At 29.4% G+C, this 17,308-nt stretch overlaps 1 protein-coding gene and 1 long non-coding RNA gene across 2 annotated transcripts in view; one reads left to right on the top strand and one right to left on the bottom strand.

The window, feature by feature from the left end:
• The window catches only part of LOC107456960 (suppressor of cytokine signaling 2), a 44,936-nt gene that overhangs the window by 10,311 nt on the left and 17,317 nt on the right, over positions 1 to 17,308 (top strand). The window lies entirely within an intron of this gene.
• LOC147806489 (uncharacterized) overlaps positions 1 to 17,308 on the bottom strand; it is a 47,971-nt gene that overhangs the window by 17,730 nt on the left and 12,933 nt on the right. The window contains exon 2 of the long non-coding RNA XR_015435921.1: positions 14,676 to 14,891. This is a non-coding gene — a long non-coding RNA (uncharacterized LOC147806489). The remainder of the gene's footprint in view (positions 1 to 14,675; positions 14,892 to 17,308) is intronic.

Raw genomic sequence — 17,308 nt, 5'->3', positions numbered from 1 at the left:
TTGAAAAACTTCTAAATTGCGGAAATGACCTGAATTCGGAGAATTCTATTGGAGAAAGAAGAAGAAAAAAAATCACGTTAAATATTTATATGCTTTTAATGACGAAATGGCCTGGCTATATTTGACTTGTTCCCAAAAGTAGCCTTTTTTATTGATTGAATTGATCGTTCCATTTTTGATGCGTATAGATATATAAAAATAGTCCCCCTCTTAATATAGTCATTGATATTTTATTTTATCCGAATAGCTCTTCTTTAGATACTGGATGGGGGAGTAAGATTATTTTCTTGAATATTCGCTATTCGAAGATGTAGAACGCAAATATTATCGACTTTTTTATTCCATTACTATTTTTTTCCTTGGTAGCAAATTTCTTAATTTAAGGGGGATGGGCAGAGAGACAGTGTATGTCACATTTCAAGTGGCTTTCACTTCTGGATAAGTTATAATTTTAAACTATATACACCATCTTGCCGTGAAGAATTGTCTTGGCTTTAGAATGGTCAAATAATTTAAATATTTTATAAGTTATTTATATTTTAAAAAGCGCCTATTTTATTTTATTTTATTTTATAACCGTCGTTTGAACATCCAACCCAATTTTATGGGTTTACGACTACTAATGTTCAACTCCGTATTCTTGTAATCTTGAACCCAATCCAGAAAACAAGGGAACTCCTGGATCGAGTATTGGGAGAAATTTACTTTCGTGGAGGCCTTTTTGATGGAGCTAACCCGCATTTGCGTTACATGGAGAGGAAGACCACGAGAACCTCCCACGGTTAGCCTGACGGCGAAGGGACTCTAACCAATGGTCCGTCTACCACTGAGGATATTTCACGTCAGCGCAGTGGTCGGTGCAAGCCGGATGCGGAATTCGTATCGACTGCGATTCGAACCCGGTTCGCCTCATTGGAAGGCGAACGCTTTATCCCCTGAGCCATCGTGGAGAGATTTTAAGATGCAAATAATCAAAATCAATGAATAATTCACAAGTTTTGCAAATTTTTATGAGCTCAGATATTACAGAGCTGAGGTCATTTACTGTGACGTTGGTGGTTTCGAAAAGCAGCCTTAAAAGAGGACTCTACATATTTAGAAATAAAAGCTATTTTAGAATAAAAAGCATACTTAGAATTGTCTCTCCCCGTCTTCACCCCTTCTTCATCTTGGATTTTAGGTAAAATTTTTATTATAATTTCTCCATGTTTATGATTGATTGAAATTTGACAGCACAATTCTTGTAAAAGAAGGCGGAAAAATAAAGTCGTATAGGGAAAAATAGCACTTAATAACTAAAAAATTCAATTGATTTTCCCTAAGCGTGTAAAGCAGTGAAATTATGGGGTTAGATTTTGGATCGGACTATATATTCTTGGATCTTTTTGAAAATTTTTATTATTTAAATTTATGATAACCGATTTTTATGATGCTAAAAAAAATCTCTAAACTTTTCTCCTCCATCTTTACCCTTTTGACGGAAAAGTAGTTTGCTAGACTGATCATATATATCACTATTTTTATTTATTTTTCATTCGATTTGTTGTTCCTGTGCCCCAGTGCTCAAGCTTAATATTGAATTTGAATGATGTTGTCGTAAACAACTCTTATTTACTTTATTTGTTTATTTTTATTATTAAAGCTACATAATTTCTTAAAGATTTAATGTAAAGTTCTAAAGAAGTGTTTTTTTTTTTTTGTCTTTCTTAATGATTTAAATACATTAATTGATATTTAAGAAATTATAAAAATACTTGTATTCAAATAAATAATTGAAAAGTTTATTTACTGATGGTAAAACAGCACATTATTTTGCACTAACTAATACAAAATCTCGTATTTCAAAAACGCATTTCAAGCTGCTTCCATTTTCTCAAAAACGCATTTTAAGTTGTGTCCATTTTCTCAATAACGCCTTTCAAGCTATGTCAATTTCCCCCAAAACGCATTTTTAGCTGTGCTTTCTTTTCTTATTAATTTAATGATATTACATTTTTTTATTTTATTCAAGAACAAAATGATTCTTCGTGCACCACTGAAAAAGTACAACGCAAGGCTTAATGATATTACTTGACTTAGGAATATTTTCGATCGTCGACTTTTAGGGGAAAATTAAATTCTGGAAAAACGTATTGAATTCTTAATATATAATGAAAAATCATCGCCCTATTTCAGTTTTTTCATATAAGATCACGTGTATATTAAAAATACGTTAACAAAAAAAAATCGTCATGCCTGTAAAAGGAAATAGCTTTTTCTTTTTTGATACCTTTTAAATCAAAACTATATTTTAAGAAGAAATGTTTTTCTTTTCCTTTGTCACTTATTATTCTGACTTTAAAAATAATAAAAAAGAAAGGAGCCATTTGACATTTAATTGTGCTTCAGTACACCCACATCCACAAAGACCGAAATTCGAACAAATACTCCCACAATACGACCTATAAAGCAAACGATATATTATTTATACTTCCATTTTATGAGTAGAATTTGTTCTAGGAAGTAACGATGAATATTTGGGAATGGAGATAGAGTGGGGGAGGGTAGTCGTCACCAGCAAATTCACTCAACCATTGAATGATGTGGTCAGAGTGGGGGTGGAAAAAAAAAAACCAAAATAAACAGAGATGTAACTGAAGAAGATACGAGTTCTTTCTTAAAAGTTCTTTTTTTTCTTCCTTTTTTTCTGCATTAAAAAGTTTTCATATTTTTCTGCATTTATTCTAGATTACTCTTATTATTTCTTGTATCTGGAAAAGTAGACACATTTTATAAATTCCTACTATTTGCAATCTTAAAAATAAAATAAATTATTTGAAATTATTTGTATTTACATGGTTTGGTTGTTGATACCACACTCTAACAATACGAGAAATACATTTTTCATTGAATACATATTATAAAATCGACATGCACATTATATTATTTATTGAACATATAATATAAAACGTAAAATAGATATGGACACTGTACAGAGAAGCCGTAGCGTGCGATTTGTTTTTCAAAAACTCTCTCTCATTGTTGCCACCGCCACAAAATTAAAGGGTTTAAGAAGAAAAAAAACTGTTAACAGTTTGAATAAAAATCATTGCAATGTCAATATTAAACTTAATAGAATGCATTCTATTGTACTTTACACACAGAAACATTCAGAGTTCCGAAATAAAGAATTCTAAATGTTTCTTTTTTTAAAAATTTTTATTGTATTTTAATAACAATAGAGAGCATCAATAGTAAAAATATAAGTATAGCAGTAGTGGGATTATAATCTTACATATTTTACGTTTTTTTTAATTGAAGGAAAAAAAAAAAAAACAATGTACAATAGTAAAATATTAGTATAAAAGTTACATTAATACATGGCTACATAATATACATATTGGAAACAGTAGCATTTTGAAATTGGATTTATTATGCTGTAATAAATCTTATGTATACTGTATTGGCACAAAATATTTTTAGCAGATTGAATTAAAAAAGAAATTTTTTTTATCGTATTAATTTACATGAACAAATATTCTCGTTCATCGAGTATCGCTGGACATTTTGACAGGTACTCAAAATTTATGAAGCTGGCCGGCGTCTAAAATGGAAATATCCCGCAAAACTTCCTCTTATTAAATTTAAACTTCTAACGGCAGTTTAATTTTAACCCTAATCTGCATGGGAGTTTTTCTATACAAAATAAATCAAACAGAGAGCAAAATCATCAGGAGAAAATCGAATTTTTGTCTTTTTAAAATGAACATAAGATGAAAAAACTGATATAAAATATTTCTTTAATCTGTTGATTTTGAAAGTTTAATCTTAGCCATAAAATGTAATGTCACGTTTCTTGTCCCCACTTGTCACGGACTGTCATTATCTCAAAAAATCCCCTCATTGCCAAACTATTTAAAATGTATTGCATTATAGTTTAAACTGGTATTACTGCTTGAATTAAAATTAATACAAAACCAATTTTTAACACAGAATGGTATTTATGATATATGCAAAAGGTATTCACGATTTTTTGTGAAATATCCTGTTTTCGAGAAATTGTGAGGCGTGATATCACATTTTGGTTAAAATAAAAACATATTAAACCGCAGATTAGATTAAATGTTTTTATCTTATTTGTTTTTTTATTTATTACTTTTTATATTAAAATAAGTACTTCGAATCATTAATGTAATACTATAGATAATTTAAGTACAAAAATAAAATTGGGTGCATGATTTATGACATGCGGCAATGGAGGTTACGATAATGTATGACATGGTGACAAAAGGGAGAAGGGCCACAAATATATATATATAAAAAAAAGTGTGACATCATTAATGGGTTACCCAACGCAAAAAGGGTACATATCCCACAATGCAAAGAATGTAAGCTTCGAATTTTTTTATTTTAAACTCACTTTTTAACCAGATTTAACAAAGCGTATTTTCATTCTATCTCATTCTCTGACCTTATCTGCAGTTGAAGTTAAGTTCCTGTTTGATTCAACTTTGATGGTGACTAATCCATTCATTCATGCATCCGAACTACGAAGAGCATGCGATGAACACGCCTTCCTTTTCATGACCTCACAAGTGGAACATGGCGATATATTCAAAACTATCGATATTTCTTTTCTTTTTTTTCAACATCGCCAATACGATATTTTAAAAAAAGTGTTAAGATAAAACGAGGATATCGCAATATGGCAATAAATTTCGATTACGATTTTTTCGTGAATTTCATTTGGATAACGAAAGTATGTAAAGATATAGTATTAGAGTAAATTGAAAAAAAAAAAATATATATATATATATATATATATATTGAAATATTAATGTTTTCTGAATATAAAACACGAAGCTATAATTCCCTTATGTCAAAGGCGTGTCTAAGTCAAAGACTGAACTAGATCAGCCTTCCACTATCTCTCTATCAATTTCTGTCAGCAATATCCCCAGAATAACGCATTCTTAATTATTGCATCTGTAACTGATTGATCATTGATGGATTTCCAATGGACAGGTAATCAAGCGATGTCAGTATCGAAATCTCTATGGCAATACTTTTTTAAAAAAATTATCCCTAATTTTTACGTCAGTTAGTAATTCTATAATATTTTTCTTTTTATGTGAAACGAAGCAAAAAATTACTTCTAACAACGTGACATAATTCAAATCCAATAGCTTAATAATTCTTTTTCACCATTTCAATTCCTGTAATCCTTTTATAAACATTACAGAAACTATAATTTTACACTCTACCATTTCCGATCACCGCAGAATCTTACACAATATACAATTTTATCAACATAACTTCTTATCTGACCGCACCTTTGTGGTCTAACTGCAGAAAATGAGATTCCAAGAAAGGCACAACCCCCACAACCAACAGATGAATGCCCTACTCAGGAGCAGCTGTCATCTTTATACCTACAGATCAAGGTAAGCAGCAGATGGTGACTCCCTCCCCCCTCATTCACATTAAGTTCAAAGGGCGCCCCCTCCCCCCATCCCTAGGTGAACAGTAGACTGGTTTCAGATTATCACTAGAAACAGGCATGCAATTAAAACGTTCTAGGAAAAAATCTCTCTTTTTTTTCACTGAATTTCCTTCAGGTTTTTTTTCTCGGAACCTAGGGGGCTATACCTATATAATCGTTTTCACTTAATTTTGGAAGGTTTTCCCAAAATTTCAGGTATAATCGTGCAATGAACCTTTCTCATCTTCACATCCTTAAAACGAGCCCCTTTAATGATCAATTTATGTTCTGTTTGACTTTCGAAAGATATTATTATTAGTATTATTATTTTTGCCGTGTCGATTGTCGTTTTAAATTACAAAAAATGCATGAGCTTCACAATTAATTTTCTCTCCAATAATTATCAGAAACTAGTTACTTTATCATGATTAAGTTTGTGAAAATGTTTTTGAATTTTATTGAATTTATCTTCTTAAAAATAGAAACTTTAAACTATAGAAAAAATAATTTTTACTACCGCACAGATCCTATTTGTGATATATATATATATATATATTTTTTTTTGGAAAGTGATTAAAAATATTTTTTAAGTGCTTAAAAAGTACTTAAAAGGTGCTTATTTTTTGTTGAAAAATCTTGCTTCGGCACCCTGCTGTAAAATTCTTCTGGCGTATATAGCTATGATAGATAATCAATCCAAACCATAGTACGAGTCAGAACTATTCTTAGGAATGAAAAAAATATGTCTTAAAAGGTGCCTAAGAATAGTCTTAAAAGGTGCTTATTTTTTGTTGAAAAATCTTGCTTCGGCACCCTGCTGTAAAATTCTTCTGGCGTATATAGCTATGATAGATAATCAATCCAAACCATAGTACGAGTCAGAACTATTCTTAGGAATGAAAAAAATATGTATTTATATTTCCGTTAATAGAAAGTAATGGGAGATATAGAACAATAAGAAAACAAATAGTCTTTTCATATTCATATGTTGCAGAAGGAGACCGTGAACAATTACAATGCAAATACAGGTTATTATAAATAATGTAAAGTTAAATAGCAATTGACTTTCTTTGCCTGATAATAAACTTTTTAAAACATTCTTACAAGGCATTTATAATGAGAAAACTAATCTAAATAATTCGTTGTTGATTGTTTTAGTTTGCAAAAGTAATTCATCTCGTAGATAGTATTGGAAATTATATTAAGCTAAATTGAATATTAATCAATTTTTTACAAAACTTCAAAGTACAATAGAATTTAGAATAAAAATGTGTTTGCAAAGAAAACTTTAAAAAAAAATTGCATTTAATAAAATTCGAAATATGTAAATCACAAGCCTTTCAGAAATCGCTCCTATGTAGAACTCGTTTAAATATAAAATATATCAGGTACTTTAAATGTCTACTTTGAATTTAAATTTCTGTGAAATCTTGAAATGTGACAAATAAAAGAAAAACTTAAACTAAAAACATGAATAAGTAAATGAAAATCATTGCACTGTATGCAAAAAATATCCCTTTTCTATGTATTTTTTCTTTTTTTACATAAAAATGTAAATGACTAAATTATAATTCATCCGTAAATGTAGAATCTCTTTAGATTTAGTCATATATGTACAGCCCCTCTAGAAGCAGAAAGGGGGGGGGGGAGTTCAGTACCCACAAAATATGGAACATATTCTTGTTCTAAGAAAGAAGCCCCTTGTGGCACACAGGGTGGGAAAAAGGAGAAAAACTTTTCATTCTATCTGTTATTTCTACGAATTCCTCTGTCCTGATTTGTTCTGCTGCGTTTATGACTGAAGACGTTTTTGACTGAAAATATACATTTTTTTCTGGATAAGGCGAAAGATTATTAAGGTGTATTGTATCATGTTGTGGATATTTCTAAGAAAATAAAAATAAATTTAATTTTTGTTGAAACAGCCAGCCGAGGGATATTGTTTTTACCCGTTATGCTTTAACGATCTTCAACTGAAAGAACGAGTGATACTTTTTAAACGTCATTTCGTGGAATAATCTGAGCCATTTTGCCAGGTTTATTTCTGCATCTTTCATGAAAAAATAAATAAGTAAATAAAATAAATATGAGCTCTTTTATGAGTATACTTGTTCTGTTTATTTTATTCTTGCAGTAGTTACATAGTATTTTATGAGAAAAGTTTTAAGTTTTATTTTCTTCGTATTTTTTCAAACAGTTTGATTTTTCCAGATTTTTATATCGTGTAAATTTAATACAAAAAATCACTTTTCTTCACTATTGTTTAGTTTGTTTATTTACGCACTTGATACATTGTGTTTTAGTAAAATTAATATTTTAGGTTTGTTTTTCATATTTTATCAGAAACTTTATTTTGAATTATCGTCTGAATTTATAAATATAGCATTAGTTTGGTTTACGAACTTGTCTAGATCTCAAATTTCTCATCCAGTTAAAGTTAACTCTTCTTTTATTTGTCACTGCAGTATTGACTTGCTATTCGTTCGACTCTGCAAACGACCTTATAAATTAATACTACGATGTAACATGTTTCACATTATATATTCTGTATGCGATTTTTTAAACGTGTTGTAATGTAATTAATATTGGTTCCACGTGCAATTTTTTTGAATAGTGTGTGAATATGAAAGAATCTTTTACTGTTTCCTCAAACAGTTTTTGTAGACTTGGCAATTATTATAGACTTTTCATTCATTTATGAATGTTCCAAATTCATTTATGAATTCCCAAACAAAGTTCCAAACATGCAATTTAATTACCTGCAATTCATCAACTTTCCTAATCAGAATATTTTTCCATTGTCAGAAATATTTTATGAGAGATGTTTCCAAAAAATTAATCAAGCATTTTCATAGTTTAAAATAAATATATTATAAAGATTGTTGATATTTTATAGTTATTATTTTATTAATTAGTAAAATATAAAATTTGTTTGTTATTAGTATTATTATTATCTCAGCAATCTCCGTCTTTGATAATGCTCCATTATTTATCTTTTTCTCAAACTGTGATTTCCTCATAACATATTAAAATCCGATAATTATGTCAAAAGTTATTTGAGGTTCTGGTTTTGTTTCCTTTCATTGTACTAGCCCTGTACTAATTTTATAAAACACAAATTTGAACTACGTATGTTAAATTATTGGGAAACTCAAAAATACAACTTTTTTAAAATTTTATTATTCTAAATCTAATTGATCAGTTTTTAAATTTTGAATTTTAGCATATAATAAAACGAAATTATTAATGCAATAAGAAGTACACCTATCAACGTATATTTTTTTTCGATTACTATTAAATTATATCATAAAAAATTAGTTGTGAAAAAGTTTTTGATAGTTATTATCTGTGAATTATCGAGTTTTATTTTTGTATGCAAACTTTCTATCGCTGTTATGCCTAAAGTAGTGTGACCATATTTTCCAGATTACAACTATCCCATATATTTCGTAGGTAAAAAATCAGAATTCGTCAAAAGTAAGTTTCTTTCTTTTCTAAGAGAAAGTACGTTTTTATGTCTAATTTTATTATACAGAATATCGTCTGAAGAAATTAATTAGCATATTTAAGTTCTCTTAAACCATTGAGAATGCATTTAACTGCGTATAAATCCCATCATTAGATCAGAAGTTATAAAGATTTTCTCATTTTTCATTTTGCTTTTTATATTTAACTTTTCTTTAAATATTAATCTCCCCACTTGCATAAAAATAAAATAATGGAATCACATTGCTATAAATAAAACGATGCGTTCCTCATTTATATTAGTGAGGCCGATTCGTCAGCGGGAAAAAAATAAAATTCTAATTTGGCGACAACACCCATTTTTTTCCCGCCTCTTTTCAATGAATCTGGAAATCTACGTAATATATCCTCCAATTCTTCATTTCTGAGAAACCTTATGCAATGATTCCAATCTTATAAATAGTTCTGCCTTGAGAAGAATAAGGGAAGCAAAATAAGTGTACTACCCAGAATTGTCCGAGAAAACTATTTTTTATTTTTATATTTTTTCATCTGGCATCGGAAGTCTAATGAAACAAACAAGATTTTTGCACCTCTCTCCGTACTACAACTGTTGGCCGTTTGCCATGAAAAAACATCGTCGTAATTGTATTTCAAGCTGTTCCGGGAACAATTTTGTTTTCATTCAACTTTTTCGCTTAACTATGGGCGTTACGTTCATAACGTTACTTGTGCATTTTATTTAACAAAAACTCCTATTTATATTCAGTCTGCTATTCATAGTCTAAGAGATCGATACTTTTTTTTATTTGACATACCGAAATCCTTTTAAACTTTTAGTCAAAATTTATTACCAAAAAAATTTTTCTTAAAAAAATACGAAGTAAATTGGAGCAGATTAAAAATTTACCGTTTTCCTTAAATAATAATAAAAAAAAAAGAACATTAATACATAGTGACATTTCAAAAATTGTGGAACTGCAAGAGAGAAAAACTGAATAAAAAAGCTTTGGGCCGTATGCAGGTTGCCAATTCATTAAACACTTTCAAATATGCAGAAAATTAATGATTTTAAAATACCAAAAAGCAATATTTTTTTACCTGTATTTTGTTAATAAATTTTTATTTCAGACATCTTCGTAACCATATAACAATTGTAACTTTTTTTGCATTTCATTTTATTTATTTAATTATTTTTTTCCAATACGCTGTCTCTTGAAGTGACAGCGTGTCGTTTGAAATGAATTAATTTTAAAGAAACCCCAAAGAAAAAAATTTATAAAAAGTAATTTCCCCCAAAAAATGATTAATTCACAGAAAATTTTTTAATTGTGAAATACATAAAGCCAGGTTTACCATAGGTACCAAAAATCCACTCCGTGGAACATCCAATCTTCAAGATTTACCCGCAATTAATATTAACGAATCGGTAAGGAGAAACTTTCTCTAGGGTTTTTACTCATTTAATTTAGTTCCGTCACTGTAAACCGCGTCTTTTTTTTTTTTTCCTTGTAGAAAATCCTGTGTACTAGGGAATATTAACTTCAGTTCGGTAAGAAAAACTAATGGAATTTTGCTTTTTTTTAAGTAAAACTAAGATATATTTTTGCTTGTCTTTAGCTTTCAAGTATTCCACTTGACATTCCCCTGCCAGATGCCGGAGCGGCTGTTGTGATCTTTATCTGAATTAGTTTTTGTAAAAATATTAAAATAAATAAATAAATAATAAAAAAAAATGCTACTTTAACAATAAATATTGATAGTGGCATACCAGTATTTAAGATTGCTAATAACATTATTGTAATCGCATTTTTTAATTTATTAAATGTTTACACGTTAGTTCTTTGGCTGATAAATATGATTAATTAATACCAACTTTTTACTGATTAATCCAAAAAAAATTTCTTTAAAATAAATTATAACATATCGACCAATTATATGATCGGCTTGCTTGCGATAGTCCTCAAATGTTACCGTTTCCTAATAAGACAAGTTACGACAAAAACAAAGTTAAGGTGACAGAATTATATCTTCGGAATTGATGTCTTCCGACCCTTCGATCCAATAATTCAAAATTTTTTTGTAGTTTAGGCGGATTTAGTTCTACAATTTACAAGTATTCTTGCTTAAGCAACCAACGTTCCGGCGTTAAACAGTCAACCCAATTCTGAGATTATGACTATCAATGTTCAACACCATAGCTTTGTAATTTTGAACCCAATCCGGAAGATAACTGAACTCCTGGATCAAGAATGGGGGCAAACTAGTTTACGTGGAAAAAATTTTTTGATGAAACTAACCCGCATTTGCGTTACATGGAGAGGAAAACCACAAAACCTCCCACTTAGCCCGGCGGCAAGGAGTTTCTAACCCATGATCCGTCTACCACTGAGAATATTTTATGTCAGCATTGTGGTCTGTGTGAGCTTGGAGCAGAGTTCGTCAACGCAGAGCAGCCAACGCAGAGATTCAAATCTGGGTCACCTCAATGGGAGGCGAAGCTGTATTCCCTGAGCCACTGCGGCTTTGCCGAAAAAATTTAACTCTTTTTACGCTACCGCAAACCGAACAATAAAATCTATGATTTATTATTATTATTTTTAGTTTATGAAACTTTTGTCCGGTTGCGGTGGCAATAGATATTGCAGTCTTCTTTCCTTAGGATGATAATTCTGTAGACAACTTTGCCGCACTACCGCTAAAGATTTTAAATACTTCTGCTTTTTCAGCTCTCCCTCTCTTATGTAACATCTTCTGGGCGCACTTAATCTTTTTCATTAGTACAAGTTAGTGAACATCAAAATGTCTATCTCGATACTCTCGAAATACCATGAAGCAAACGATAAGTTCGACTTGGAATTTTTGTAGACATGGATTCCTGTAAGAACATGTTTTTCGGATATGTTAAGGGAAAGGAAAAGAAAGAAGAAAAAAAATCCAAGGACTTCCAGGGTTTCTGACCTTCCAGGAATGTGGGATGCTGTTGTTCTACTTCCTATAGTATGAGAGGAACAAAAGCAAAAACCATGTCCCCCAAGCACTGACGACACTGTTTTGCGGGAACTGAACTGATTTCCAGGAAGACACTATTCTGTGCACTCTCCCTGGAACTTCACTGCCCATTTTCTCAAGGGGGGTGGAGCGTCATGCTGACCTTTTGAAAGGTTAGGCACACATAGAGTGATAGTCCATCAATCTCACTTTCTTAAAAGAGAAAAGATTGTAGAAGATTAGCTTTTTCCCAGAAGCCAAAAGGTGGTAAAAGTGCGAATTCATTAGTACATAATAAATGTTCTTAAATGTTTCCCTCATGTTTGAATTTGAATAGTGATATATTCCAGATTTATGTCAATATCATCCGATTTTTTTTTTCTTTCTCTGGGACTTTCTTATTTTTCTAATGCGATTAGGTTGCTAGTTGAGATATTAAATGAGTGGTTGTTGAGTTCTGGTTTGCTACAGTGTGGCGAAAGTTTATGAATCATCCGTTGATATTGGCGATTTTCATCTAAAGTATACTTATTACATCTAAGGTATATAGAATTAATTCCGTGCAAAAAATAAGTAATAATAAATAAAATAAATAAATAATAATTTATTTTAATATTGAAATAGAATGAGGAATTTTTAGGAGTAAAATTTTTTACACCAAAAAGTAGTTTGAAATAACAAAATTCACATTTAAAGAGGTTTAATTACGTTTTTTTTTTGTTCGATTTCTTAACACAAAGTATTGTCTAAACTATTTACTAAGCATATTTAAGGTTAAGTCTTAGAACCTAAGTCTTAGTTATAAATTATTTTCATTATTTATTAATATAAATGACTAATTTAAAAAACTGAGTCACAAATTTTTTTTAGACCAAGTTTTTATTTATTAATTTATTTTTATGATTATCTTGTAAATTGAAAAGCATTTCAATGCAGTATTTTGAAAGACAATGAAGCTGTATGCATATTTATGAATAGTTTAAAAACAAGCAATATCTCATTATATCACGAGATCATTATAAAAAATTCTAAACTCGTAACTATGCTAATGGGCATTGTTTTTCTTCGGGGCAATAATCATTCTCTTGTGGTTAAAGGCAAGACCTGTAATGTTTGTGGAATTTATCATTTTCAAAATCCACTGAATTGGGAAATCTTCTATCTTTGTAAAAGTCGGAGTGACTGATAACATTGAAAAGCCCTTTGCTTAATATAGCGTTTATTGAATTCTGTTTGCTTCACTGATTGAAAAATGTTAGATAAATTGGATAGACTAACATCACGATTTCTTTGTTTTTCTTCTAGCTATTTATGTGATTTCTTAAGGTACACAAATTCCTTCGGAGGAAAAATTTTGAAATTTGGATTTACGTGTCTATTATACAACGTGGTGTAAATGCAAAAAAAAATTTTTTTTTTGGAAAATATGAAAGGAAAACTAAAAAAATGAACGAAATATATCTCTTTTTAAAATCACATAGCTTTGTTAAAATTTAGTTGTTTATTTATTAATTTATTTTGCATTTTTCTTTCTTTATTATAATTATAAAAATTCAACTTCGGAAGTAACCTTCGCATTTAGACATAATATCAATATTTAGGTATTTTATATCAAATATCGATTTTTATTTGGCAAAAAAAGGCAATTAATTTCAATTGTAGCTGCGAAATGTAAGATAATAGTTAAACAAACTAGCCCGTTGTTGATTCCTAGTAAACATTTATGCAAAATTTCAAGTAATTCGAACAAAACTATTTTGAGATGTTGCATTTAAAATGAAAGAAAATAATAAAAGAATTAGTTTTGAAAAAATGGTTAAAAAAAGAAAAGAAAACTATCTTTTAAACCGAAATAAATGATTTTTTAAATCATCATAACTTATATTCGATTTGACGCAGAAAACTCAAGCGATTTTAGAAAAAGAAAAGTTTTTAGTTTTATTTTGCATAAAAAAACAATGATATTTTAAATTGTCAGGTACCTTAAGCCACTAAATAACGTATAAGAATTTCAAATCTGTTTCTTTCAATTCCTTTTTTTCAAACAAAAAGTAGATTATTATTATTTTTTTAAATCGTTTATTTGGTATGTGTAGTGATATCTTTTCGGTGTGTTTAGATGGAAATTTAAACGTGTCCATTTGTATCGTATTCGGAAAACTTGAAAAACTTTCCAAGGTACTGCTTGTGTTTATTTAAAATTGTTTTAATTGGAGAAAAAATCATGTTTTTGTTTGATACCTGTCTATATCTTTTTAACAGTGTCTAAGCATAAATTAAAATGTGTTCATTTGTATCTTATTCAAAAAATATAACAAACGACTTCAGGTTTTGCTTGTGGTACTTTTTAAGTTGCCAAATAACGTTATCGGAATTTAAATCAGTTTCTTTCAAACTCTCTTCAATTGGTAAAATATAGTTGTTTTGTTGATGCCTGCAGTGAAATCTTTTCCACAGTGCCTAACCCGAAATCGAAACATGCTTATTTGTATCTTATTCAGTAAATTTAACGAACGACTCAAAGAACAGCGCTTTTTAATAATTAAAAAACTTCATATGATTTTATTAAATCCGTACCTTTCAAACAAAAATATCAGTAAGTCTTTTTTCTTCTTAATTCTAAAAAAAAAATTGTTTATTCAATATGTGCAGTGATATCTTTTTCGCTGTACTAAGGCGGAAATAAAAACATGTATGGTATCCAGAAAACTAAACAAGCGACCTACGCTCTCTGAAATAGCTAATAGATTAAGTATACCTTTCTCAGAATGCTTCCTTTTGTGTACATCCAATTAAGAATAAGATTTCACCGGAAGAGCAAGGAGGCTTTCGCTTTCCTAATTAGGTTGAACTTACTGCACAACATAGGCCAGGTCTGTAGGCGTTCTAGTAGTGAAAAGATGTTTTCATTGAAAACCTCTAAAAAGTGGCGCGGAAGCAGTAGTGAAGAGCAGCTATTACCAAATTGGGTTTCCTGGAAAAGTTAAAGGGGTTGCGAGAGTTAGGATGTATGTTTTAACTAGGAACTTTTAATTACAGTTGGATCCAATCACAATAATCCATTGCTTATTTCAAATTTTGATTCCTTTTATGAACTTCTTTAAAGAAAAACATTGATGAAAAGGAAATGGTTAATTTTTTTAATAAATAAAATTTTTCTAATTGCAAAACATTGAATGAATTATGAACAAAAGTCTTACATTTATAAAAATTTTCATTATTGTTTTCAATATTGATGAAAAAGTATTGGTTAATTTTTTTAATAAATATAATTTTTCTAATTACAATACATTGAATAAATTATGAAAAAATCATGCATTTATAAAAATTTTCATTATTATTTCCCATCGCGCTTTTCATATAATAAAAATAACGAAATTTGGTAATAAAAAAAATATGTTTTCCTAATGACGATTTTCAACGTTTACAACAGCTCTTTTTAGATCTCATTGGCAAAAAAAAAAGGGGGGGGGAAACATATTGCTGCTAATTTTATTCATTTTTAGTTACGAACATAAATTATACCAAATTTTTTTTTTTATATCAAGACTAGATTTAGCTCGGTGACTTTGAATTTAACTGTCGAACATAAAAACTAACTCAAGTTTATTCCTCTTTCCTTTTATTAAGTGTTTCTAAAATAATGTCTTTTTATTGGTCGATACGTTTGCAATTGTCTTTGTTTACGTGGTTCCGCCGAAGGAAAGTTAATTATTTTGAGTTCCATTGCTGAAAAAAAAGTTGGGAATCGCTGGTGTTGACACCCCTGTGTCCTCTAATAATGAATGAAAACTTCATTTAACCAAGTTTTTTACAACTTAAAATCTATATTTCTAAAAAGATGTGTATGTCAAAAAATTATCCTGTTTCGATTGAAAAATAACGCTTAATAATGAGTTATTTTACCGTAATTATTTTTAGGTACATATCATTATAACAACCCTTATTATGAATGAATCTTGATATAGAGAGTGAATGAAGGAAGAAGGGAAGAGAACAAATGAATTAGAGAAGGGGTGGTTCAGAGAAATGACGGTTATTAGTGAATTAGCAAATAGTCAAAAGTTAACGTCAAATGTTCTCTATTTCCAATTGCTTAAATCTCTTTGGAATTGCTGTGACACTCAAATCAGTTGACTGTCGATAAGAAATTTATTGTTTTATCTTACTATAAATTAAGTGAGCAATAATATGAATTTAAAAAAAATTATGATACTTCTGCTTCAGTTAATTCAACAGTTTTCCTTGATTTTATTTTTTGTTTTATGCTCAACATAAAGATAATAAAAATTAACAGGGGTCTGTTTAGAAGAAATTTGGGACCGTTAACGGACCCTTCACAAAATATTTTAACTTTAAAACGGACCCTTCACAAAATGATTTTTCTTTTAATCGGACCCTTCACAAATTTGTTTATCTACATTATTATTTTGTTAATCGAATAAACCCTTTCCAGGGCAGAAAACAAGAAAGATAGAGGTAAACAAATTAAGTATTGTCTTCGGCAGACGATTCTTCCATTATTCGTTCGGAATTAATATTCTGCGTTCAGCAGTATAGGCTAAATACCAAATATTTGTATGTTGCATAGCTAATTTAAAAGCAGCAATTGTTGTTTATTTTTAAAAATTTAATTTTTTTAATTATAATTTTACAGTGTTGAGCATAATCTTGTATGTCTTTACAATTTAAAAACGCCTTGAAAAAGTTTTTTTTTTTGCAATAACGGACCCTATTTGCACAAATTCATAAAAGCGGACCCTGGTTGAAAGAACGTGAGTAATTTTTTCACAATTTCACGAAAAACGGACCTTTCGCAAAATGTCTGGACAGACCCCTGATTAAGATTATTAATTCCGTGCTATTAAAAAATGTCAACTATATATATATGGTTGTCAATTTTCTTATACATATTTCAGCCTTTAAATCTGTTTTATTTCTTTATTTTATTTTTTTTAAGGTATGACAAAATCGAATCAAATTTCTAGATTTACATTTATATATAAATCATTACTTAACATTTATAGCTGAACGTCGATGAAGAATTTAGCGTGTTTTCTTTATTTAAATAAAATATGGTATGGCTTTAAATTTTACGATTCTTTTTTTTTTCCTCCTATGCCCACCCATAATCTGTATAAATTATTATTAAATCTTATTAATTCTATAATTCTTATAAATTCTAAAAATTATTATTAAACCACCAGTATTAAATCTGTATAAATTTATATACATACATATTTTTGGTGTATCTGTATCGCAAAAAATTTAAAACTAACCATCGAAACAAGTTTCTCACAGAAAAAGTTTCTTGAAAATGCGACCACCCTAAATTTCGAAGAAACATTCTCAATGCCTACCTCAACCATAACAAAGTAAATCAGGTATTCT

Source organism: Parasteatoda tepidariorum, chromosome 8, assembly GCF_982258835.1.
Source record: "Parasteatoda tepidariorum strain Cologne lab strain chromosome 8, Ptep-v5.0, whole genome shotgun sequence".
NCBI lineage: Eukaryota > Metazoa > Arthropoda > Arachnida > Araneae > Theridiidae > Parasteatoda > Parasteatoda tepidariorum.
The sequence above is the reverse complement of the archived record's forward strand: the minus strand, read 5'-3'. Positions and strand labels throughout refer to the sequence as shown.